Here is a 23,377-nt window from a genome sequence, read left to right as displayed (position 1 = left end):
AAGGGGCCCGTGAATAAGACACACAATGGGCAAAACCATCGTAGATTGAAAACCCAGATCCGATGGAATCATGAAACTAATGTAATATAAGATGATCGTTATGCTTACATATAATTTTTCTTTTGCTATAGAATTGATGGCTTCCTTCAACCCATTAGCTAATATTCTTGATGATAATAAGTTGGCTGGCCCAAACTACATAGACTGAAAAAGGAACTTAATACTGGTGCTCACAGCCGCTAAGGTTTATTGGGTTCTGACCACTGGTGAACTTGAATTGCCTGGTCCTGATGCTCCCCAAGCTGAAAGGGACACAAAGCAGAAATGGCTTGATGATAATGAATTAGCAAAATGCTATATCATTGGCTCCATGTCCAATGTGTTGCAACAACAACATGTTGGAATGGTTGTTGCCTCTGATATAATGCTAAATCTCAAGGAGATGTTTGGAGAGCACAGTCGCAGTGCTAGAATGATTGTGATCAAAGGCCTAGTATCCACAAAGATGGTAAAGGGAACCCCAGTAAGAGATCATGTTTTGAAAATGATGAGCTTCCTTAATGAACTCGATGTCCTGGGTGCCATCATGGATGCTAAAACACAGGTGGATATTGTTCTGTCCTCCCTCTCTTCATCATTCAACGAGTTCGTGATGACATATCACATGAACAAGTTGTCACTGAAGTTGACAGAACTGTTGAATCATCTTCAATCAATAGAGGACCTGCAGAAAAAGAATAAGAAAAGTACTTTCCTGGCAGAAGGTAGTGTACCTTCAGCACCCAAGCCGAAAGGTAAGGGAAAAGGGAAAAGAAAAGGCCAAACCTCCAAGAAAAAGCTTCATGTGGTCAAGAATAAGAAAACCTTTAAGAAAAAGTCAACCAAAGGCAACGATGGGTGCTTCCACTATGGCAAGACTGGGCATTGGAAATGCAACTGTAGGACCTACTTAGCAAGCAAGCAAGGCGACAAACCTTCTCAAGCTATGTTGCAAGTTTTTATTGCTGAAACCAATATGATTGGTCCTGTCTTTTTCTGGTGTGTTGATACAGGTGCGACCTCACACATATGCAATGTTATCAGGCATTCAGAAAAAGCAGAAGGGTGACTAAGGGCGAGCTCTACCTACAAGTTGGAACGGATGCAACGGTTGCAGTCCAAGCTGTAGGAAATTGCGTTTTGGCGTTCTCTGGTGGATATATACTATTAAAATATTGTCTTTATGTACCTTCCATTAGAAGGAATTTGATTTCTGTTTCTAAACTTATTAGTGATGGTTATTCGGTAGATTTTAATAAAACTCTTGTTTTGATTAAAAAGAAAAATTCCTCTATAGTGAGAGGTACAATGGAAAATGGTTTGTACTTAATAGACGCCTTAGAGAACGTAAGCAATATTGAGAATATTCAAAGTGTTAGTGTTCCAAACCTCAAAAGGGCAAGGAACACAGAAATTCCAACACACCTTTGGCACCTTCTATTAGGTCATATTGGCCTAGAGCGGATCACTAGGTTAGTGAAAGATGGTCCATTGGATTCTATCCAAGTGGAACCCTTTCCTACTTGTGAACCATGCTTCCAAAGCAAAATGACCAAAATTCCTTTCAAAGGCAAAAGTGGAAGAGCCGAAAGTGTACTAGAATTGATCCACACGGATGTTTGTGGTCCTTTTTCTCATCCTGCGAGAGGAGGGTTTATCTACTTCGTGACTTTCACGGATGACCATTCAAGGTACGGCTACCTGTATCTAATGCGACGAAAGTCTGAGACCTTTGAAAAGTTCAAAGAGTTTAAGAATGAAGTAGAAAACCAGTTGAACAAGAGAATCAAGACTCTTCGCTCCGATAGGGGAGGAGAGTATCTCTCGGATGAGTTTAAGGATTACCTAAAGCAATATGGAATATTATCTCAATGGACTCCACCTGTGACACCTGAGTTGAATGGTGTGTCAGAAAGGAGAAATCGAACTTTGTTAGACATGGTTTGATCCATGATGAGCTTTGCAGGAGCGCCACTATTTCTTTGGGGGTTTGCCTTAGAAACAACGCTCTACATCCTTAATCGAGTCCCGACTAAGTTAGTACCTAGGACACCATATGAGATATGGACGAATAGAAAGCCCTCATTGAATCATATGAGGATATGGGGTTGTACTGCTCATGTCAAGAGAATAGGCGCTGATAAGTTAGAGACTCGAACTGAAAGGTGTCTCTTTATTGGATACCCTAAGGAAACGAAGGGTTATTGGTTTTATAACCCTGACGAAGATAATTGTTATGTAAGCCGGAACACCGCATTCTTGGAAGAAGAGTTCATCCAAAATGCAAGTAACAGAGAAAGGGTTGCCTTAGAGGAACAACCTGAGAATCCAATAGAGAGACATGAGGAGATTGAGCAAATACCCACTATACTAATTCCAACACTCCAACGAAGCACTAGGGAGATTAGACTACCCGGTAGATTCTCTATTTGGGTGAATTATATAATTCAGTTTCAGATGAAAATGAGACGGATCCCCTTAACTACAAGGAGGCGATATTGGACGTCGATACGAGAAAATGGATAGATGCCATGAAATCTGAAATGTACTCTATGTACTTTAATGGGGTCTGGACTCTGGTTGATCCACCAGAAGGCGTTAAACCTATTGGATGCAAATGGATCTTCAAGAGGAAGAAGGGCCCTGATGAGAAGGTGGAGACCTACAAAGCACGGCTTGTGGCGAAAGGTTATAATCAAAAGGCTGGCATAGATTATGAAGAAACCTTCTCACCTGTAGCCATGTTAAAGTCCATCGGGATTTTATTGGCCATTGCTGCACATTACGATTACAAGATCTGACAGATGGATGTTAAAATCGATTTCTTGAATGAAAACATTCAAGAAGATATCTATATGGTCTAACTAGAGGGTTTTGAGGCTACTGAAGAACATAGTCGAAAAGTGTGCAAGTTACAAAGATCCATTTATGGATTAAAGCAGGCTTCTCGTAGTTGGAATCATCGTTTTGATCAAGCAGTCAAAGAGTTTGGCTTCTTTCAAAACATAGACGAAGCTTGTATTTACAAGAAAGTCAGTGGGAGTGCTATGACGTTTTTGGTGTTGTATGTGGATGACATCCTACTCATTGGGAATGATGCAGGAATATTGTCTAATACAAAGTTGTGGCTTTCCAGTACATTTGCAATGAAGGATTTGGGTGAAGCTTCAAATATTTTAGGACTTAAACTGTTTAGGGACCGAAAAAATAGGAAGCTTGGGCTATCACAGGAAACTTACATTGATAAGATATTGGTAAGATATAATATGGCAAATTCCAAGAAAGGGTTAATTCCTTTTAGGCATGGAATCAGGCTGTAGACACCCGATTTTGCTCGTGCCCTTAACCTTCCAATTTTATGCAAAACCCCATTCAATGATTGAATTAGGGTCCCAAACTTCACCCTAAGCTTGGTTAGGGTCCCACCAAGGTCCCTGTAAAATTTCGTTGAAATCCGAGCATGTTTGCTTAATAAACGAGCCAAGAGAGTAAGCGCAATGCAGACAAAAAGGGGAGGTTGAATTAATCAGGGTAGGGGCTGTCCATGGGGAAAAAAAGGACATAGAAGTATCATTTTCATATAAAAGAGGGGTGCATAATCCCGTCCGGGCCGCGCTTGATTCGCGCGCCCATCAAAATTTGTGCGCCCATCAATCTAGTAGTGCCCATATTAATGCCCATTTTTTCTCTATAAATATGGCATTAGAGCTCATTAGAAGAAAAAAAAAGATCTTTCGTTTCTTCCTTTAGAGAGAGAAAGAGCGAGAAAGCAAGTCAAAGAAAGTAGATCTCGTTCCCAATCCCTCATTTTTTCCGATCGTCTTCCTCGGCAAGCTCGCCGGAGCTCCGATCAAGCTCCGAACGTTGCATTCTTCTTATCCTCTTCCTTATTTCTCACTGTTCTTCCTTTCCTTTGCACAAACCCTCACCTCTTCATCTTTGTAATGGTTGCCTTTACTTAGATCTATTATTTTTGTAGCTATAAATCTCTTCTTTTTTTTAAACCTTAAAACCCTAGATTTGTGACTTCCTCGCTTAGAAACAATATAAGCCTTAGATTTGCTTTATTTTAACCCAAAAATCTTAAATCTGTGTGTCGAACTCTGGAATTTTGATCTTCCCAGTGTGTGTAGCTCAAAATCAGAACCGTTTTAGTTCGAATTGTGTTCCTTCTTAGACCAGATTCATCTATGTGTAGATATTTTTCTTTATGACCGAAAGAAATTGCAGATCTATTTCTTTTAAGCATTACTGTTCTGGAATTGGAGATAGTTAGAGAAGTAAGATCTGTTTTGGAAAGAAGAAAAAAGGGAAAAAACATCACTGGTGAAGGAATTCATATGATTCAGAAAAAATTAGACCAGATCTGAAGAAGGAAATCGCAAGAGCACAAGGTTGAAGTTCAAGGAGATCTTTTTAATCTTGTTAAAGGAAGAAATTTTCAGGTATTTTCCATCTCCTTATCAGATATGTTAGCTTGTGTTCGAAATATTTTGTTTCAAATATGATTATGAGTTCTATCTTAGTAGCAGTTCTTGTCATCCTTAGTTTCATAGATTTCATTCTTATTGTTGAAATTTATGCCAAGTTTTTTTTTTTTTTTTTAAATCAAAACCTGTAATTTCAATCATTTTATCTTTTATCTTTTGTTGATTAAATTGTTAAAAAAAAACTGAAACTGTAGCTTTAAATGAGATGGTGTATAGCTCTATATTTATTGAATACTCTTTTATTCATAAGGATGTGAAGACTCTGATTATAATTAGGTTATGTCTATGAGTTTGAAGAATTTTTTTATTTTTTTTTATTTCATTTATGGATGACTAGATCATCTATTCTCCCATCTCTAGTTCCATCATTGTAGACAGCCATGTTGTTTTTGATCTGTTATATGTTTTACAATCTCCATTGCATGTGATTCGATTTTTTTCTAAAAACTGACAGCTGTGTATTTTATTTATGCTTATGATTTGTTTGGTTAAATATCTTTAAATGTTGAATGTTTATTCGACAAATTTTTACTAATTTATTGATCTTAAATTGTCAATTTTTATTCAGAGATGTAATTAGAATCGTTTGATCTAATGATTCCTTCGGTTATAGCATTTGGTGCCAATGTTTTGTTTTGGATGATTATATGAGTTAGTTGTTCATTTTTTGGGAAAATTGATCACAAAAGATTTCAGTTCTATTTCATGTAAAAAAATGCAGGAAATCATATACATAACCTGTGTTTATGGTAATGGTTGAAAGGAGAAGAGTATTGTTCTATTAATAGCTTTAATTTCAATCATTCTATTGACATGTCTAGTGGAAGTAGTTGGAAGGATAAAGTTGAATTAGTGATTTTTTTTTTACACAAGTACATGACCTGTATTTTTTATAGCGTTGAGATTAGCATTAATCAGAACATGGTTGTTGTCCTCATGGAATTGTAGTTGTCATTGTTGGCAACACTTGGTTGAGTCATGGCTTGATTTAGTATTGGCTCGGCATGGCACAGGTTGCTCAACTCTCTTCTTCTCTGGCTGGTGATATATGTCTATTCATATCTCATAGCATTCCTCTACCCTTATTCCCTTCTGTTTATAATTGATAGGAAGAGAGACGTATGTGTGGCATAGAATTTCCCAAAACACTATGATTGCAATGCTTTGAGAAAGTCAACATAAATGGTTACTCTTTAAATGCTAGTTGCACTCTTTGAATATACAATAAGCATGGCAGTTCTTTTCTTGTTTTGTGGACTCCAACCAAAGAAAACGTGGGAGTAGTGTAATAAAAAAAATTGAGTTTTTTTTGTCAGCAAAGAAGTACTGGACAGGCACCTGTGTGTGCAGGAAATCTATAATTTTTGGGACAGAAAAGAGGTTCAGGAAGTGACTCTGTTAGAGCTGAAATCTGCATTTTCTGTTGTGTAAGAGCAGAGCTGAAATCTGCATGTTCTGTTGTGGAAGAGCTGACCTTGAATTCATGAATTGAAAATGAGTATTCTAAAAGCGGATTTTGCATTATCTGTTGTGTTAGATGTTGAATGTGTAGATGTAAAAAATGAGGATACAATGATGCTAATAGTAACCTCTGCCAAGTGTCATGCTTGAATATTTGCATAATTTTATTGGTTTGGTTTCATCACGTTTAGTCCCTTGTAGCTTATGTAAAACTTGTTTGGTCTTTCATATTTGACATTGGTCTTTTGAAAATTACTCCTAATTCAACCTCTTATTGTGCATTAATTCGGTCCTTGATTATACTCTTTTGTTTTGCACTGCTTTAGCCCTTAATTCAGCTTCTATTTTGGTATCGTTTAGCTCAGTGGATTCAGCTCTGTTTTAGCACATTTATTTCATTAGTTCAGTTCTTACCTTGCTTTGTAATATGCAGCCCTCACACTCCATTTTGATAGTGACAGCCCTAACCCCTTTTGATAATGGCAGCCCATACATCTTTCGCTAATGGGCAGCCAACACACACCTTTGCCAATGGTCAGCTTTCATTAGTTTCAGCCCTTGTTTGAGATCATCCCATTAGTTTCAGCCTAAATGGTTTGTAACTTATTCGATCTGTTTACCCTCAAAATTGAGCTGTGTATTTTAGAAATTGTATGTTCAGGTCCAATTCATAATTCAGTTAATATGTTTGCTCCTTACATTGTAACGGCTAGCGAAGTTCATATCCAAAAGTCTTCATCAATTTCATTCAGGGCTTGCATTTAATTTTGATTTCTTAGTGGATATTATGTGCTTCGTCTAAAAGTGGAACTAAAAATGGTTGTAATTCATTTTCATTATGCTGAGTATAGTTCACTATGCTGAAGTGAAATTCATGTAGTGTATTGTGTTACAGTGAAAATTCATGTACTTCATTTTGCTAAGGTAGAAATTCCTATAATTGCTATCTAACTAATTCTGCTCTTCTATCTTAGTTTTCTTATTTTTATTTGGTCCCATTTTTGGTCCTAATGATGATCAATTTCAGATGTCACCTCTGCAACTATCATCCCAATCTGTTTCCACCATCCACCATTATCATTTTATAGCACATTTTCATCACATCCTTTGTAGAGACCTTTTTAGTGATGTGGATAATTATATCTTTGGAAAGGCTAATTTGATCATTTGCATTTTATTTGCTTTGATGAAAAAATGTTATATGATTAATTGACAAGTTTTGATTCTATTAATTGTTTGTATTTACTGATGGGGTAATCAGGTGCTAATTGTTTATAAGTCTTATTTTAAACGCTTAATTGGTTGGAAAATTTAGATATTATAATAACGTTGAAGTTTATTATCTGAAGTTAATTTTGTTAATTCCTTCATTGTGAATAATTTGTTCTAAAAAAAAATGATTTTGCGCTATCTTCGTTTATGGAAATATTGAGTGGCGATTTTGATAGACCAAGTTGTATAGTATTTAGATGGAAAAGGGATAGGTGTAAAAGATTAGAAATTATTCGGTAGGTGAAATATAGTGAACTTAAGATAATGTTGTAAAGTCAGCCATTATCTTTCACTTTATGTTAGCTTTGCTAGTGTATTGAGATTTAGAGTGAAAATTTTAAATAATAAGTAATGGACCGATGCTCTTCTTAAAAGGGTGTTTCATTATTTTATTTTAACATTATTATGACATTAAAAGAAGCCTAATGAAAAGGATGATTTTTTTGTTTCAATATAGAATTAATATCAGATATTAGACATTAGGTGTCAACCCAATGTAGTAAATGGCTTTGAATCTCTTTACTCTTAGACATTAGGTATTCCCTTTTTCATAGCAATCAGGCGATGAAGGTGTCAACCCGAGCCCATTATCCTTAGGGGACTTGCTCAGTCCAAGCAGTGCTCCATTCTTTATTTAGTAGACTAACACAGTCTTTTAGACACCTTTTATATAGTAGAGCCCTCATTAGGAGACACACTATGTCTTATTACCGATCAGCAACACTATCTTATGCACCTCCTAGATAAACACAAGTGTTTATTCTAGTTCCCACTGTAGGTCTCCTAGGGTCTGGATCCTAACATAAGCAATACAGCCCAAAGTCTTAAGAGTATCATTTCTATAAGGATGCTGATGCCATAACACATAAGGTGAGTTTGGCACTCTATTTAGGATGTGATTTGCAGTCAAAGCTGCTTCTCCCCAATAATATCTAGGCATGCCAGCTGTCAATAACATAGAGTTTAACATTTCTATGAACGTCATGTTCTTACGTTCAGCTATGCCATTAGATTGAGGCGAGTAAGGAGCAGTAGTTTCAAGGATTACGCCCTGAGAGGCACAGAATCCCTTGAACCTTGTCATTGTGTATTCTCCTCTATCACTCCTAAATCTCTTAATTTTCAAGTTCAGTTGCAAGTCAACTCGACTCTTGAAAACTTGAAACTTATCAAAAGCTTCATCTTTTGATTTTATGAGATAAATATGACTATCTAGAAAAATTGTCTATAAAAATGATTAAACACTTTCAACCACCTCTAGTAGTGAAACTTTTAAAGTCACAGAGGTCAGAATGTATAAACTCAAGAAGTTGTGTGCTTCTATAAACCAAACGAAAAGGTTTTCTAGTGATCTTGATTTGTGCACACACTTAACATCTGTCAAATCTAATCGATGTATCTAAAGGTATATGATAAGTTTTTGCAAGTTTAACTATTTTCCTATAGTTCACATGTCCCAATCTATTGTGTAATAACTTAGGATCAGTAAGAGTTGAACTAACCTTACTAACGGTTTCATTTGCTAAACTCAATCTATACATACCATCGATTAAGAAAGCACATCCAAAATAAAAAGAGTTAAAAGTTAAAGTTACTCTACCACCCAAAAAAGATGAACACATGCCAGCATTGTCTAAAAGACTAATGGAAATTAAATTCTTTTGAATAGCATGAACTACTCTAACATTTTCAGAGTTAATATTTTTCTTGAAGAAAGGACCAAGTTCACAGTACCAGTGTGAGTCACCTCTGCCGCTGCTCCACTAGCCATTGTAACGGTCTCTTTCACGGCAACAACATCAACTAGTAGTTTCTTGGAGTTGCAAACATGACAAGTGGCTCCTGTATCTAACCACCAGTCTGAAGAAGTACTGGCCTTACTGTTGCCCAACATAGCAACAAAACCTTGAGGCTAAGCACTGCCCACCATCATATGAGCTTCCTTCTGTGGTGTGTCAGATTTAGACATTTTAGGTAGCCTACAATCTGCTGCAAAGTGATCACATTTTCCACAGTTGTGGCACTTGCCCTTCTTTTTCTGAAAGATAGTCTTTTTTGCCTCCAACTTGGGATTGTCACTTTTAGGTGACTTAGATTTCTTAGGATTTGATACTGCGTTAGCAGCAGATTGTTGTTGTCTAACCATTTCCAAGTTATTTCTAGCTCGATTCTCATCTTCGATTTGAATGAATCGTTTGAGAATCAGCAAATGTACTCAAAACGGTGTAAAATAATTCATATAATTTAGACCGAATTGAGTCTTTCGCTTCCATGAATTAAATTCAGATCCCCAAAGGATTGAAGTTTGACCATCTCAAATGGAATAGTGTGGTTTTCCATTGTTTAAATTAGATAATAGTAAAAAGTAGAAAGAGTGCACCTGATTGCGTATCGCGAGATTTCAAACCGCGTACCAAATCCAAGAAACGAAGCCAAGAAAGGATAAAAGCAACCGCCAAACAACCAAGAGAACCGGTGGCGTGTGGGAGAACCCGACCGCAAGAAAGAACAAAGGGTTTTCAATTCAACACTGGAAACAAAAAACCCAAATTCGCTGTTCTCAAGCTCTTCCACTAAAGATGCCAAACCAGACCCCACTCTATGCCGCCTCAAACTGAATTTCCGGCGAGACGTCCGGCGAAATCAAGATGCTCTGGCGTACTCAACCCACGCCCAAACAATGCTTGAGGAGAAGGAACCCACGGTCAAAAAACCAATTTCAAGGGAGAGTAACTCAAAAGAAGAAACCCACGGCCAAGAAAAACAATTTTGAGAGAGAGTTTCACACCCAAAATGTGTGTCTCTTCTAATCCAACTGCCGTGAGTGAGGGCTGTTACCGATGGATACCCACATAAGATAGATAGTGTGATGTTCAAACAAAATATTGAATCATCCACATCACCATATCATAAAATATCTGTAATCCAACTGAAAACACGAATACTTTTATGATCAACCAAGAGTTTGAGATACAATCTAAACTCAACCAAAGGTAGTTTCACATATAAGTGAACCCCACTGATCTTAAAGGAATTCATTCATTGGGTATGATTCTCATCGAGATCTAAAATAAAGTTTCACAAACAAGTGAGCTCTATACATACTGAAATGAAAGCATAGTCTCCATGACTTTAGAAGATTTACTCATCAAGTAAGTCATCCTCATCAAAGTCCAAATCAAGACAAGCTCCTCCTTTTTCGCCAATCCCTGTGAATTACCAAATATGGATTTCATGAAAATGAATCCAACCAATTGTGAAAACATGAAAGTATCTAGTTCTACCTGAAGAAGAACTTAGTACAATTTCAAAATGGCTAAACAAGTATCACTATCACTCTCACCATAACCTCATTGTCAAGTTTCAATAAAGAACAAGACCTAAACAGCTTCTTTTGCAAAGAATCATTCATTATTGTCAAATTTCAATAAAGAACAAGACCAAACTAGTTTCTTTTGCAAAGAACCATTTTCATGTTTCAATTTGGAATGTTACAGTCATCTTATCAAAATTTGAGTTAAGCTGAATTATCTATGTATGGAATGTCCAACCCTTCCCAAAAAAAGGATAACCAAAAAGGATAACCCTTCCCATCATCTATGTATGGAATGTACGACCTTTCCCAAAAAAGGGCATGTCATCAAAAGTGGAATGACATAAAGACAACTGTAAACATCATTGAAACATATCAAGTGCTTATCTTAGCCAAAAGGGAGATTTGAAAATTCAAAATAACATGAATGTAGGTTAAGTCTTGTCTATACAGACTTTAACCCCATCTCCCCCACAGTTTTGAATATTCGATCTTTGTTCAATCCTTTTGCGAGAGCATCGGCCATATTATCCTTCGATCTCACATCAATCAAAGTGGTAATCCCGTATTCAATGAGATAATTCAGCATGGCATGTTTCAGCCTAAGATGTTCCCTCTTACCATTAAAGAGAGTTCTTCACAATTGTAATTGTAGCTTGATTATCACAGAACACACTTAAGGAATTAATCCTTAACGAGTTAGTGGAATGTCCATAATCAGATTCTTTATCCACTTTGCTTCATCCCCTGCAGAAGCTAAAGCATAAAGTTCTGATTCCATAGATGACAGAGTAATGCAAGTCTGTCTATTCGACTTGCACGCAACAACAGCTCCACCCAGGGTAAACACATAACTACTAGTAGACTTACTGTCTTTTAATTCTGAGCCCCATGAGGCATCAGAATATCCTTCCAGTACATGAGGATGGCCACCATAACAAAGAGCATAATTTTGAGTACCCTTACGGTATCTCATCAGCCTCATAAGGGCATCCCAGTGCTCATGGCCAAGATTACTAGTGAAACGACTCAGCATGCCAACTGTAAAGGCTATGTCTAGCCAAGTGCAACTCATAGCATACATGAGACTACTAATCAGTTTAGAATAAGCTAACTGATTCACACTGTCTCCTTCATTAGAGATCAGCTTTTTGGTATAATCAAATGGTGTCTCAATCGGTTTGCACTCACTGCATCCCCATAAAGAAAGTAGTTTTTCAATTTAATGGGCTAGGCCAAGGGTGATTCCTTGCCTTTCAAAAAACCTACTTTCACACCAAGAATGATATTAAAAACACCCAGGTCTTTTCATGTTGAATTATTTACCCAAGGTTAGTTTCACATTACTCACCACACAAAGATTGGAAATAAGAATCAACATCTACATACAAGCAAATAATCATGACCTTATTCGACAAAAAAAAATAGTAAAGGCATTTATCTGAGTAATCGATCAGAAAACCCGAAACTCTTTACTACTTAGTAAAATTTTGATATCACATTTAGGTGCTTGATTAAGACCATAACAAACTTTGTATAATCCTATACAAATATCTACTTACAACCTATAGTCTTAGCCCTTTTTGACAAATCGACTAGCTGGCAAGTTAGATTTTCTAATAGAAAGTTCATTTCATCATGAATGGCTTCTGTCCACAACAAAGAGTCCCTGGATCTCATCACTTTCTGATAGAATGATGGATCATTCTCCAAATTATAGGTCACAAAGTCCTTACCAAACTCTTGGGTACTCTATCACATGGAGGAGCATTTTGAGTTTTAGAATGTGATTTGCAGTCAAAACTGCATCTCCCCGATTGCAACTAGGCATGCCAGCTGTCATTAACATGGAGTTTAACAATTAAGTTAACGTCATGTTCTTATACTCAGCTATGCCATTTGATTGAGGAGAGCGAGGAGCAGTAGTTTCAAGGATTACGCCCTAAGTGGCACATAATTCCTTGAATCCTATCAATGTGAATCCTCCACCTCTTTTATCACTCCTAAATCTCATACTTGTCAAACTTAATTGACATATCTAATGGTATATTATGAGTGTTAGTAAATTGGACCATTTTTTGATAGTGTACATGTTCCAATCGGTTGTGTAACAACTTATGATCAATTAGCGGTGAACTATCCTAACTAACAGTCTCATTTTCTAAACTCAAACCATATATACCATCTATCAAATATGCACAACCAAAATAGTATGAGTTAACAATCAAAATTACTCTACCACACATAAATGAAGTGATGAGATCTAGGGACTCTTTATTGTGGGCAGAAGCCATTGATAATGAAATGAGCTCTCTGTTGTAAAATCTAACTTGACAGCTAGTCGATTTGTCAAAAGGGGCTAGGACTGTGCTGTAGGTGGATATTGAAGAAGAAACTTAATCCTAACGGATCCATAGCTCGGTATAAAGCACGTTTTAGTAGCTAAGGGCTATACTCAAGTGAGTGGGATATACTACTTTGATGTCTACTCACCGGTCTGTCATTTGGCCACGATAAGAATTCTTCTTACTTTGGTATCTATTGAGCATTTTGTTGTGCATTAAATGGATGTAAAGACAGCTTTTCTCAATGGAGAACTGTCAGAGAAAATCTTCATAAATCAACCTGAAGAATTTATCATGAAAGGTTTTAAGAACAAGGTTTGTAAACTAAACAAATCTTTATATGGTCTTAAACAAGCACCTAAATTGTGGCATCAGAAATTTGACAAAGCAGTAAAGAGCTTTGAGTTTCTGACGAGTTACTCGGATAAATGCCTTTATTATCATTCTGGGTTGAATAAGGTCACAATTATTTGCTTGTATGTAGATGACAAGTTGATTCTTGGTTTCGATCTCTCTGTAGTAAGTGACGTGAAACTAACCTTAGGTAAAGAATTCGACATGAAAGACCTGGGTGTTGACACCATTCTTGGTATGAAAGTAAGTTTTGACAGGCAAGGGATTTCCTTAGCCAAGCCCATATATTGAAAAATTACTTTCTATATGGGGATGCAGTGAGTGTAAACCGATTGAGACACTATTTGATTATACCAAGAAGCTGATCTCTAATGAAGGAGACAGTGTGAATCAGTAAGATTATTCTAGACTGATTGGTAGTCTCATGTATGCTATGAGTTGCACTAGACCAGACATAGCCTTTACAGTTGGCATGCTGAGTCGTTTCGCTAGTAATCCTGGCCATGAGCACTGGGATGCCCTTATGAGGCTGATGAGATACTTTAAGGGTACTCAAGGTTATGCTCTTTGTTATAATGGCCATCCTCCTGTACTGGAAGGATATTATTATGCATCATGGGGCTCAGAATTAAAAGACAGTAAGTCTACCAGTGGTTATGTGTTTACCTTGGGTGGAGTTGCTGTTGCGTGAAAATTGAAGAGACAGACTTGCATCGCTCTGTCTTCTATGGAATCAAAACTTTATGCTCTAGCTTCTGCAGGGGATGAAGCATAGTGGATAAAAAATCTGATTATGGACATTCTACTAACTCGGTTAAGGATTAATTCCTTACGTGTGTTCTGTGATAATCAAGCTACAATTACGAATGTGAAGAACTCATTTTTTAATGGTAAGAGGAGATATCTTAGGCTGAAACATGCCATGCTGAATTATCTCATTGAACACGGGATTATCACTTTGATTGTGTGAGATCAAAGGATAATATGGCCGATGCTCTCACAAAGGAATTGAACAAAGATCGAATATTCAAAACTGTGGGGGAGATGGGGTTAAAGTCTGTATAGACAGGACTTAACCTACATTCAAGTTATTTTTAATTTTTGAATCTCCCTTTTGGCCTAAGCACTTGATATGTTTTAATGATGTTTACAGTTGTCTTTATGTCATTTCACTTTTGATGACATGCCCCATTTTGGAAAAGGTTGTATATTCCATACATAGATGATACAACTTAACTCAAATTTAGTTATCCTTTTTTTGGGAAGGGTTGGACATTCCATATATAGATGATTCAGCTTAACTCAAATTTGGATAAGATGACTGTAACATTCCAAATGGAAACATGAAAATGGTTCTTTGCAAAAGAAACTAGGTTGGTCTTGTTCTTTATTGAAATTTGACAATAATGAATGGTTCTTTGCAAAAGAAGCTGTTTAAGTCTTGTTCTTTATTGAAACTTGACAATGATGCTTATGGTGAGAGTGATACTGATAATTTTTCAGTCATTTTAAAATTGTACTAAGTTCTTCAGGTAGAACTAGATACTTTCGTGAATTATGGATTGTACTAAGTTCTTCTTCAGGTAGTACTAGGTACTTTAGTATTTTACACAAATGATTGGATTCATTTTCATGAAATTCATATTTGGTAATTCACAGGGATTGGCGAAAAAGGAGGAGCTTGTCTTGATTTGGACTTTGATGAAGATGACTTACTTAATGAGTAAATCTTCTAAAGTCATAAAGACTATGCTTTCATTTCAGTATGCATAGAGTTCACTTTTTTGTGGAACTTTATTTTGGATCTCGATGAGAATCATACCCCATGAATGAATTCATCTAAGATCAGTGTGGTTCACTTACATGTGAAACCTCTTTGTTTGAGTTTAGATTATTTCTAAAACTCTTGGTTAATCATGAAAGTATTCGTATTTTCAGTTGGATTACAGATCTTTTATGATATATTGATGTGGATGATTCAATATTTTGTTTGAACATCACATTATCTATCTATTGGATTGTGCTATATGTAGAACATATGAGGAGATTGTTGGGTATATAATATAACCCATGTATGTTCTAATATAAGCCCAATAAGATAATGGACTGGTGTAGTGGGCCTATTTGGGCTAGAGCCCATTAACCTCTTATAACCCTAGTGTGTGTGTGTGTGTGTGTAGGGGCTGGAGGCAACAAACTTGGTATTCCAAACTAGATACCTTGGGTGTAATGCTTCAAGCAACCTCTTGCTTGACCTAATTACCTCTAACAATATATTCATTATTTTGTGCTTTATCTCTTGAGGAATTCAATAGGATCTTTACTTGTCAAATGGCAAGAGACGTTTGGACTACTCTTCAAACCACCCATGAAGGTAAAAAAAGTCCATAGTAAATATGTTAGTCTTTGATTTTGAAATGTTCACTATAAAGCCCAATGAAACCATTTTTGAAATCTATGCAAGGTTTACTAACATTGTAAATGATTTACAATCCCTAGGAAAGACGTACATGAAAATAGAGTTGGTGAACAAGCTACTCCTATCCCTTCCACCACAATGGGATCCAAAGATAACGACATTTAAAGAGGCCAAAGATCTTGACACCATCGAGTTGGATGAGCTCATAGGGTCACTTATTACCCATGAGATGAAGTTGAAGAAGAGAGCGACTCAAAGACAAGATCAAAAGTAAGAAGTGGAGAAGAAGGGAGTGGCCTTCAAGGCCAAAGTTGATAGTGAAGATGAAGGTGATCATGATGTAAGACCAAAAGGGGTAAGTGAAGAATTCGTGGCTTTCATGACAAGGAAAGTCAACAAGTACATGAAGCAAGGGAGATTCAATAGAAAAGTAAATATCTCAAGAAGAGAGAAAAGAAATGACGAAAAAGAAGAAAACCCGATGAGATGCTACAAATGTGGATGTTGGGAAAACTTTAGCAAAATTGATTTTAAACTCCTTTTACAATTAAGCTTCTTCCTAAATTGGATTTTAAACAGAAAAGAAAGAGAATAAGGGTAAGGAAAGTGGATCTTTTGCTTTCAAATATAGAGGGAATATAGAATTTACAAGATTTTGGCGAAATAAAGAAAGACAATAGAGGAGGAAATAAGAGAATTTCTTTAATTAGACTTATTGACAGTAAAAGAATCTCTTTAATCTAGTAAGTTCATAGACAACAATACTAAAAAGATTGAGATAGACCATGCAATACTTCGCTCAAACAATGTTAGGTACCTAGAAGCACGATCAATCTTTAATCAGATTGATTGTTCAATACAAATAACCCGAATTAAGGAAATAAATTTTTGTTTAGACTTTATAGAAAGTATAAGAATCTCTTTAATCTAGTATGTTCATAGACAACAAAACTAAAAAGATTGAGATAGAGCATACAACACTTCGTTCAGTCCAAGGCAGGCACCTAGAAGCATGGTCAATCTCTAATCAGATTGATTATTGAATACAAACAACCAGAATTAAGAAAATGACCTTTGTTTACACTTTATAGACAGTAAAAGAATCTCTCTAATCTAGTATGTTCATATACAATAATAGTAAAAATACTAAGATAGACCATACAGCACCAACTCAAGCACCTAGAAGCATGGTCAATCTCTAATCAAATTGATAGTTGAATACAAATAATTATAATTTAGAAAACTCCTTTAATACTTAACAAAGAGGAGAAGGAGGGGATTTATGCTAAGGATTGGGGCCAGAGGATCCCCAAACCCTATATCTACACTACCAGTTTTGTGAACAAAAGTACAGAAAGCTGTAAAAATACCTAGTTGAAGGGGTTAGTGTTGCTCTAAATCCTTAGAAATTTGACAGAATTCCGATGTCCAATGGTATATCAAAGAGAATTTTGGCAGAACTCCGATACCCGATGATATCGCAGAAGAGATTCCAGCAGAAACTGGTTCTAGAAATCTCAAGTCAATCTGCATCACGACAAACAGCCACGTTTGAAGCTTTAAGTCGGTCTCTCAGCTCTCTAAAGTTATTTTAGGATGGTGATAAATTCAATCCCCTTCTATTACAATATTCACCCTTATTTTTCAAAATGGACTGTATAGCCCACACCATAGGATGATCCAAACCGTCCATTTGATGGGTCACAATGTAAATAGGTTGTGCCACTAAAATCACTTCCATAGGATGATCCTAGCCCTTCGATCTATCGAGAAAATCCATATAATAAAATCTCTATAGATTGGACGGCTAAGATCATCCTATTGAAGTGATTTCTAGGGCACAACCTATTTACATTGTGGCCCATCAAATGGACGGTTTGGATCATCCTATGGTGTGGGTTGTAGAGTCCATTTTGAAAAATAAGGGGTGAATATTGTAATAGAAGGGGGTGAATTTATCACTGCCTTATTTGATTTCAAACTGAAGGTATTTCTAATCGTTAAGTCGGTTCCTCTCAGCTGTCTTTATTCGGGTTTTCTAAACTTTAATTCGTGTACGCTCACGTGAGCGGCTGATGCCAAATGTCACATGCGCCCATTCCTTGCCTTCTACTTGCCCTTCGCATGCAGTGGTCCCCATCTTCGGTTGTTTCATTTGAAGAAACGGTCTTTAATAAACTTAACGGTTACAAAAAGGTGAACTTAACAGTTACAAAAGGCATAGCCATCTCTCTCACTCTGTTTTTCAAAATTTAAAACTGCTTGGACTGCCTTTCTCTCGAACCCTCAAGAATTCTCATTTGTGATCCTCTCTCTCTCTCTCTCTCTCTCTCTCTCTCTCGACACTTCTGAAGCGAAGTAGCTGTAGACACCCCATTTTGACCGAACCCCCAAACTATCATTTTGAATAAAAATCTCTTTAAACTAGTGAACTAGGGTCCCAAACTTCACCCTAAGGTAGGTTAGGATCCCAATTAGGTACCTTGAAAATTTCATCGAAATCCATCGAGGGTTCCCTAGCAAACGAGCGTAATAGGTAGTGTAAATATAGTGCAGGAATAAGGAGGGTGAAATTATCGAAGTAAGGGTGTGTCAATATCAGTCCTTTGTTTTTTGGGTGTATAGTTACCAAAGTTATGGGTGTGCTAACAACCATTTGTGTGTAATTGTCATAGTCGGATTAAGGAAGAAAAGAAGGGTTGTACAAGGGAAAGTTGGAGAAGTAAAAAATCTATGTTGTTAAAAGGAGGTTGTACATGGAAGAAGAGGGCCTAAATATATTATTCCCAATGGAGGGCGACTTATCAAATCAAGAGGTGCCCTTATCAAATTTCTATGGATGAGTGAAGTTATCAAGATGAATGGCTCAGATTGATTAAGAATCATTATGTAGGGCCCAGGCTGCGGAGATGATGTACTCGCACCCATATGAGGGAATTCTTTAAGGGGAGTGAATTATTAAAAGATGGCTGTCTAAAACAAATAAAAAAGTGAATATTTTCATTACATTTATAAAAGGAGAATCGAGCAGCTCATAATGGAGAGGGCTCTCATTTTTTTTTATTGGTTCAAGAGAAACAGCAGAGAGAGAAAAGAGGCGATTTTTAAGACCTTAGCTTACCTCCATTTTTTCCGATTAAAATCTCAAACTCTGGCCAACTCCGGCCAATTCCGGTCAGTCTTTCCACCTGAAAGTCATTGTTTCCTGCTAATTCATCTGTACAGGCCTTAGATCTAATCCTTTTTCCTTTAGCCAAGCCCTTGAAACCCTAAATTTCCTCTTTTATTTTCTTCTTCTCCGATCGAATTCCGGCGGAATCTAAAGCTCCGGCCAGCCAAAATAGCTTGCCGTTTTTGTCTTTCTTCTTTCTATTATTATCTTCTTTACCAATTGCAAGCCAAAAGTCTACTTTTAAGCCATAGATTCAAAGCTTTCTTCTATAGAAACCCTAGCCACTTCCTAAATCTAATTTTCCTTTATTGTGTCTAGCTACAGTCCACCCTTTGATTCCGGCAAGATCCGCCGGAATCCGATCATCTTCCACCTACGCAACAATCTTTAGAGCTAACACCATCTCTGCCATCAATCATTAGTAAAATCCATCTCGTCATCAGATTTGAGTCATTTTCAGATTTTCTCAAGTTTAATCACCTGCAATTTCAAACACCGAACCCTAGCAGCTCATTATTTTTTCTACCGGAAGAACAAGGGAATTTAGATCGCAATATTCATTTTCTCAGGAAATTTCACCGTTTTCTCATCTCTACCATTTCTGAGTTGCCATTACAGATGACGAAACCCTCTTGCAATTCCTATACGTTCTAGGGTTTCATTTCAGCATGTTTTCTATAATTCCATCTCCCTCTTTCATTTTGTTTTGGGATTGGAAGAAGAATGAAACAGAAAAGGCATTTTAAAACTGAAGAAGAAGAAGGACCTTTCTCTAGAGGAGTTGATTGGACGGAAGGAAAGGAGGGAGTTTGACCTCTTACATTAGGCTCTGCAAAAAGAAAGGTTCTTTATTTGTCTCGATCTTGGAAAATCCTGAGAAAGGGTTTGGTTATCCAATACATTTAGAGGGCATTATTACAAGGAAGCAGACATGAGAGTTTATTCTTTTGAAGACCATGAATTAAAGAGAACTTATTTGTTTGTACTCAATTGCAATCTCTGTATCATCGTTCCTCTTCCCACAAATTCTGATTGGGCATCATCTGTGTATGATATGGGAATTATCTTCGGATGGGCTTCCTTATGTGGCACTGGCAAAGGTAATCCTTTACAGTCCGGATAACATCTCAGGTAATTCGAAACTCATTTCTGTTTATTATCTGTTAATATTGTGGTTCATATATATTTATATCATTTGATTTTGATTACGGCACTGAGATCACATGATTTATCTTTGGAATTAGCTAATATTTTATATATATATATATATAATAATATATATAAGGTCTGCATATATCGTTTTTTTACATTAACCAGAATTCAGAAATTAATAACATGGTTCATTATGCTGGTCTATGTTAAGATATTCTTGAATTAATTCCGATGGACTCTTTAGGGTAATCTAAATATGTTAGGGTGTGAACACTCTTTTAGCATAAAAATTATAAATTCTCTCTACCGGCTGTAATCTTCTTCTCTTCTATAATTCTCATTTTTTTTTAGATTGTGATGTTCTTCATGTTTCCATTTGGTCTTTTGTATTGCTGTGTGGTATTTGTTATTGATTCAAATTAGACATTCCCATCGTTAATCTGAGTAGTCTATTTCTCTTTCTAGTTGGTTTATCTGTAAAAGAAAAATAATGATCCTAAAGAAAACGTATAAAGAAAAGAGTAGAGTTTGTCGAATTGAGGATTTGGGCAGTCATCTCTTCACTTTGGTAATGGCAGCCCTCACACCCTTAATTTTGGGCAGTCATCTCTTCACTTTGGTAATGGCAGCCCTCACACCCTTAATTTTGGCAGCCCTTACACCTTTAATAATGACAGCCCTTACACCTTTAATAATGACAGCCCTCTTATCACTTTGGTGTTCATATCCCTCACCTCATTTTGATAATGACAACCCTTCTTTCACTCTTATTTTGGCAGCCACCTCTTTATTTTGATAATGAGAACCCATCCCTTGGGCATCATATAATATGGGTTTGCTAAGTTTTAGATCATCATGTAATGCAAACCTGCTTCATAGAGTTACCAAATAATACAGCCTATTATTTCTAACCACCGTTCGCCTCATTGCTGCACTCCATCCATTACTAATTCACCCTCATGAACCTCTTTTGTTGGGCATCATTGGGCAGCAAGGTTGGCATTAAAATGTGAAAAGACATTCAGTAGCTAAACACTTGATGTTGAGGATTTTATTTTGATGAATAGGCTAAAAAGGTTCAATGATGTTGGATGAACATAATTGATGAAAAGTACCTTCAGGTTCCCTATAAAAAAAAAAGGTATTCTAACTCTTTGTATTCTAGTAGAATAATTATGAGATGGCATAAAGAATGACACTAAGTTTTTTTTTTTTTGTTGTTGTGCTAAGCTGTATGATTGAGTCTTAGTTTTGCTCAGGTTAATATTTGATAAGGTTTTTGAGCATTTAGACTAATTTAGGATCATGTCAGTTATCATAATCATTTCTTATGATAGATGTTTCCATTTTCCTTTAAGGGTAAGTTGTTTGATTACCATTTGAATCCTTTGAGTTGATAGAGTAGGAGTCTTAATTATCAGTGATATGATTTTAATGGAAATAGTGCTGTGTTTTAGGTTTTGACTGTTTGTTTTCAACGATTAAATTTCTCTGTCTGGAAGTTGGTTAGAATATTCAATGAAGACCAGTGGCAATAATAATGACTTGTTCTGTTATTTACTTCTCAAATATTAATCTTGATAGGGTATAAAAATTTTATTTACAGGTGTAAATGATAACAATAAAGTAATAATAATAATAATAAAATATAGCAGTCAATAAAAGCAAAGTTTTTGTCCATTTAATTTAGTGGATATCTGGAAATTGGATTCATCCTAGTTACTGTATCTGATTCAAGTCTTATGAGTTATGAGTATGAGTGTTTTGTGATGTTCTCATATAAAGGATCAAGTTTCATTACTTTGTTATGCAACTGACATGGATATATGTGGAGTTATATATATATATATATATATATATATATATATAGTATTCCCATGACAAGCTCTCATTCAAGGTTGGGCAAACCGAGAGCAATTTAGTCTTGAGGAATACAGGTGATGGTTGTATTAGATTTTGTCTATTAACGGGGGATATTAGATAGCTCTAATGTTTACATAAGGTTTTTTCATATTTTCAACTTAGGACTTTTGTATGACTATCGAAATGAGGTAGAGTCCATGTCATTTCAGTTATATCCTTGATATAAAGATTCTTAGTCTTTTGAAGCCCATCATTAGAGGGACTTACTTGAATATGGTGGTACCCTCTTTTCTCCTCTTTCCTCTTATTTAGGTAGAGTGTTCTTAGTCTTTTAGGTGCCCTTAACCCATAAGTAACCTTCATTGCTAGTGCGATGAAGGCGTTAGCTCAAGCCCATCATTTTAGGGGACTTACTAAGTCCTAGTAGCATTCTCTCCTCTTTTATTTAGTAGGCTAGCCCAGCCTTTTAGATGTCTTTAGACACTTGTCCCTTCATTGCGAGGGCGATGAAGGAGTCATCCCAAGCCCATCATTAGGGGACTAGCTTAGTCCATATAGCGTTCCTCTCTATTTTCGTTTCTTTTAGAAGATTCTCTAAATCTTTTAGAAAATCCTCTATCATAGTATAGGGCTCTCCCAGTTTCATTATCTTGCTTGCCTTCTTCTTTTGGAGAAAGGTTTTGTCTCATTTGTTTTAGGGATGTCACCTCCTTTAGACATGTTTTATTTGATTTGCGTTTCACTTGTTTGTGACCACGCTGGTGTACCTGTTTGTGAGCACGTTAGTTTACTTGTTTGTGAATCACACATGTTTACTTGTTTAGCATTTTTATCTCGGAATATGTTCCGAACTACGTTGGTTTGATCCTCTCCCACGAGGTACGTAGTGCAACTTGGGATCTTTATCCCAAGTCCAGCCAAACTTTGTAAATCTTTTAAAACCTTGATTTCAAAAAGCTCTTCCTCTAGAGTTAGGAGTATGTCCTAGGTAGAGTGTTTTGGTGGTTGTGTGTTTCCTTTAGAGTTAGGAGTTTGTCCTAGAGTTATAGGAACGCCTCCGTCCGGTCAGCTGACGATTCACATAGCCGACTGATGATTAGGTCTTGGATACGTTAGTGATCCCATTTGTTTTCCTTAGGACACACAGCCTAGTTCCACGTAGGTTGTAGGAACCACCTGCATTAGCTAGGGCTAACCTGCATTTAGTTAGGTCATAGAGGGTGTCCTAAAATCCACAATCCACTGTAATTTAAATAATCGCACAAAAAGATTTAATAACTAGTCTGATCTTTTAGGTCAAGTCTAGGACAAAGGTCCTCAGTTCATAGAAACTCCAAATACTGATGTTTATTTCGACGATTCGAGCGTCGGGTCGAGGAGAGCTTTTTCATTTTTTTTTTGCGTCTCATCTCCAGAAGCACGAACTCGAGAGAAATTCATAGATCCAGCTAGCTCAATGATTTGTCACGAAATCAACCCAAAAACCCTATGATTCAC

Source organism: Tasmannia lanceolata, unplaced genomic scaffold (assembly GCF_043159265.1).
Source record: "Tasmannia lanceolata isolate RefF3 unplaced genomic scaffold, GAP_Taslan_0.1 ptg000003l, whole genome shotgun sequence".
Classification (NCBI taxonomy): domain Eukaryota; kingdom Viridiplantae; phylum Streptophyta; class Magnoliopsida; order Canellales; family Winteraceae; genus Tasmannia; species Tasmannia lanceolata.
The sequence above is the reverse complement of the archived record's forward strand: the minus strand, read 5'-3'. Positions refer to the sequence as shown.